At 38.3% G+C, this 4751-nt stretch overlaps 1 protein-coding gene and 1 long non-coding RNA gene across 2 annotated transcripts in view; one reads left to right on the top strand and one right to left on the bottom strand.

The window, feature by feature from the left end:
* Positions 1 to 716, top strand: part of LOC128248114 (uncharacterized) — a 3607-nt gene extending 2891 nt beyond the window's left edge. The window contains exon 2 of the long non-coding RNA XR_008264384.1: positions 409 to 716. This is a non-coding gene — a long non-coding RNA (uncharacterized LOC128248114). The remainder of the gene's footprint in view (positions 1 to 408) is intronic.
* The window catches only part of LOC106869477 (cytochrome c oxidase assembly protein COX11, mitochondrial), a gene marked incomplete at its 5' end in the record, with an annotated part of 205107 nt that overhangs the window by 169178 nt on the left and 31178 nt on the right, over positions 1 to 4751 (bottom strand). The window lies entirely within an intron of this gene.

The raw sequence follows: 4751 nt of genomic DNA, 5'->3' as shown, positions 1-4751 counted from the left end.
AGATGCACCATTTTGAGCGTGGCCGTTGCCAGTACCGCCTGACTGGCCCCTGTAGGATTTTCGAGCGAGATCGTTGCCAGTGCCCCTGGACTGGCTTGTGCGGGTGGCACATAAAAGACACCATTTCGAGCGTGGCCGTTTTCGTGCGGGTGACACGTAAAAGCACCCACTACACTCTCTGAGTGGTTGGCGTTAGGAAGGGCATCCAGCTGTAGAAACTCTGCCAAATCAGACTGGAGCCTGGTGTTGCCATCCGGTTTCACCAGTCCTCAGTCAAATCGTCCAACCCATGCTAGCATGGAAAGCGGACGTTAAACGATGATGATGACACACATAAAAGATAACCTTAGACATTTTTTTTCACCTTGAAGCAGATTAATTTTCAGCATTTAATTTACTTGACTACAGATACTACTCCAGAAGAAATTGGATAAGTTCAATGATCTTTATGGTGAATAATAATTTTCCAGTGGATGAAGAGATTCCGGTGATGATTCAAGGAAATATTTTAGTAAAACATCTTTGTTACACCTCATTAATCCATACCATAAAAATAACAAGATGGAAACCTTGGTAGCAAGCTGATATGGATTCCACATTTTCAACTTCAGGAGTCAATGCCTTAGTAATAAGTTTCATGGTCTGCTGAAGATTCTAAAAACTAAGACGTTTTTTTTTTAATTTAGCAAAGAAAAATTAAATGAAATTCTATTTTTTTTTTGTTTTTAATTTAAAATATTTAAATTTTTACTACAAGAACAAATGCAGGCCACAGTTTTTAGATATTAGCCAAGAAAAATACAAACTGCACTTATTAGTAAATTGTATTACATATTTGGTGAATAAAATGTGTTAGGGCAAAGCAACAGAGTTCAGAAAACCAAAAGGACCCATAGATCCTGGGCATATCAATGTGCACTGGGCCCTATAGCATTTATTTATTTACTGATAGCATGTCACAACATAAACAGATCAAAATTGGACCCTTAAACTTTTAAGACTCTGGGTAAATAAGTGTGCTGAGCCCTATAGCATTATTTAATGACAGCAGACCCCCAACATAAATACATCAGAATTGTGCCCTTAGACTTGTGAGACCCTATTAAATTAATGTGCTGGGCCCTATAGCATTTATTTATTTATTGACAGTAGGTCACAACAGATAGATCAGAACTGGGTCCCTAGATGCGTGAGGCCATGGGAAAATTAGTGTTGGGTCATATAGCCTTTAGTTATTTAATGAGAGCAGGTCACAACATAAATAGATCAGAATTGGGCTCCTAGACATGTGAGAACTTCAGACAATAGCCCAGCATGCCCTAGACTTAAGATGGCACAGCACGTGGAAGCAAAGTAAGTTTTTTTAACCACAAAGCCATGCCTAACAAACATATTATGTACCTGTTAGCTTGTTGCAAAATACATGCACAAAAGACAAAGAACATGAGAACAAGGAATATTAATTGACAGGAATACACAAAAGAAACGAACATCAAAGCCTCATACCGCCTCTACATTGTTGCTTGACCTGCTAAAAATAACAGCCAATGTTTCCATAAATCATATCCTATTATTTTAAGAATGATATCTAAGACTAAACTAGATAATGTAGTGTTCAATATATGATATTTGAAACAAAATAAGGCATGATGGTCATGGCCAGAAAGCTTTTATTCATGAGTTTGCTCAATCAGTACAGACCTAGGGTTAAGCAACAACAACAACAACAACAACAATAACCTAACAGAGTACTGTTTCTCCCCTTCAGTCGTTTAAAACCCGTTGGCCTTGTAAACTAAATAACCTTCATTAATTAATTAACTAACCTGATTAATCATTTTCTCTATGACACAATAGCTTAGGAATGTACCAATTATGTCAAAAGAAATTATCTTCATTAACTAGTCTAATATATAATTAGATACAAATAGGGTATTATTGAAAACATTAAAAATAGTGATGATTGTATGGTGGCAGATCAATGTAGTCGTTTCAAACACAGATACCATTACATTAAGTCTTGATGTATTTCGTAGTAGTAGTAGTAGTAGTAGTAGTAGTAGTAGTAGTAGTAGTAGTAGTAGTGCTAGTAGTAGTAGTAATAGTAGTAGTAGTAGTAGTAGTAGTAGTGCTACTAGTAGTAGTAGTAGTAGTAGTAGTGCTACTAGTAGTAGTAGTAGTAGTGCTACTAGTAGTAGTAGTAGTAGTAGTGCTACTAGTAGTAGTAGTAGTAGTAGTAATGGTTTAAAATTTTGCCACAAGAGCCGCCATTTTTTTGGGGGGGGGGGGGATAAGTCAATTACATCGACCCCAGTGTTTCACTGGTACTTAATTTATCGACCCTGAAAGGATGAAAGGCAAAGTCAACCTCGGCAGAGTCTGAACTCAAAACATAGCAGCAGACGAAATACAGCTAAGCATTTCACCCAGCGTACTAATGATTCTGACAGCTCGCCGCCTTAGAGTAATAATAACAATAATAATATTTTCTATTAAAAGCACAAGGCCTGAAATTTGTACTTGCACTGAAGTTGTTGGAAGAGAGACAGGAAACAGATTTGGGAGAAAGTGAGAAGAGAGACTAAAAATAAGGGAAGACATGGTCAGTTCTAAAGAAAAGAGGAATTTTTTGATGGTTGAGTCAGCCAACAACATATATGGCATCACATGTAAACCATGCAATACCTACTACATTGGTGAAACAGGCCATCATCAGATGGGTAATTGCTTTCACAAGAACCTTCACAGTATTTTCCTATGCATGTTGGGATAACCAAGGAGCCGATATTTCAACACATCTGACCACTCCTTACCAACCCCTCAGTATCTAGCATGTCAACCCACAATGGGGCATCTAACTCCAGGAAACATGAGAAACAATGTATTATATCTGCCATTAGAGCAGGGGTTTTCAAACTGTGGTCCGCGGACCACAGGGGGTCAGCAATGACATGACAGGGGGTCCGTAGACAGCAAATACTTTTTATGGGCAATTTGATTTTATATATGTTTTTTAATCGAAATCTTTTAATTGACAATAAACCTATTTGTTAAATACTGTTAAATAAATAAATGTAAAAAATATATGTTATTTTAAGCAAATATTAATGTATAAATTTCATAAGCATTTATAAGGGGGTCCCTAAGGTAAAGCCTGAAATATAAAGGGGTCCGCAAGTCAAAAAGTTTGAAAACCCCTGCACTAGAATATCAAAACAACCTTTCATCTTTTTCAAAAGATACTGTAGAATGGGAGCTGAGGAAGATTTAGTTGCACTTTCTAGAAAGATGAGTGACTACACAGAAGTTGCCTCATCACAGAGTCACCACACAAGGTGCCACAATTATCTAATTGTACAACATCACCAACTTACTGTGACACTGTCTTACAGTGTCACCAGCTTGTAGTGTCTCTGGCTTGCAGTGCCACCAGCGTGCAGTGTCAATGGTATGCAGCGTCTCTGGTTAGCAGTGTTACGGGATTGCAGTGTCACTAGCTTTCAGTGTAACTATTGCAATGCTGAGCTCAAATCTTATTATGGAGCAAAAACCACTCCAGTAAGAAAAGGGAGGATGAAACTACTACTACTACTACTATCCGGAACAGACAGAAACACATGACTCACGAACTGGTCATACACAAAAAAGATTAACCCTGATTTATATTTTTTAAAGTTTATTAACTTGCCAGACTTAAGCCTATCCTTTGAATAAATATTCCACAACCACCAGATTATGTCTGCCTCCATCATCTACTCTAATATAGTTTGACATGTCAAGAACTTTTACTTTAAACTATTTCACTTTTGTAAGTAAACAAAATTTTGTAAGGAAAAAAAAAAATGCTATTTTGATATGTAGAGAGATTTTTATTTAATGGAGATGGACAGGAATCCTAAAGTAGCAAGACAAAGATTTCTGCAGGAAAGGAATCCAGAATTAAAAATACCCGTCGTCTTTTATTTGTTTCTGTTATTGAACTGTGGCCATGCTGTAGCACCACCTTGAAGGGTTTTAGTCAAATAAGTCAAATAAGTCAAATAAGTCAACCCTGTACTTTTTAGTTCTTTTTTTGAAGTCTGATACCTTTTTTATTGGCCACTTTTTCTGAACTACTAAGTTATGGGGATGTAAACAAACCAACAGTAGCTGCCAAGTGGTGGTGGTGGTGGTAGTGGTGGCACAAACATAAAGACACACACACACACACACACACATATACATATATGTTCCTTTATTCTTTTATTTATTTCGGTCATGTGACTGTGGCCATGCTGGAGCACCACCTTTAGTCGAGCAAATCAACCCCAGGACTTATTCTTTGTAAGCCTAGTACTTATTCTATTGGTCTCTTTTGCCGAACCGCTAAGTTACGGGGACATAAACACACCAGCATAGGTTGTCAAGCGATGCTGGGGGAACAAACACAGACACACGAACATACACACATACATATATATATATACATATATACGACGGGCTTCTTTCAGTTTTCGTCTACCAAATCCACTCACAAGGCTTTGGTCAGCCTGAGGCTATAGTTGAAGACACTTGCCCAAGATGCCATGCATGGGGACTGAACCCAGAACCATGTGGTTGGTAAGCAAACTACTTACCACACAACCACTCCTGTGATATAGGTGGAGCAGTGGTGGTGTGGCGCGCGGACCTTTACAGGAGGGAAGCGCTCAGTCAGCTTCACAATCCCCTATTCTACCGCCTCCTCCCCTCCGACCCCACCCCCTCCTACC

This window comes from Octopus bimaculoides, chromosome 6, assembly GCF_001194135.2.
Source record: "Octopus bimaculoides isolate UCB-OBI-ISO-001 chromosome 6, ASM119413v2, whole genome shotgun sequence".
In the NCBI taxonomy this organism is placed as follows: domain Eukaryota; kingdom Metazoa; phylum Mollusca; class Cephalopoda; order Octopoda; family Octopodidae; genus Octopus; species Octopus bimaculoides.
Note: the sequence above shows the minus strand (reverse complement) of the source record. Positions and strands in the feature narration are given on the sequence as shown.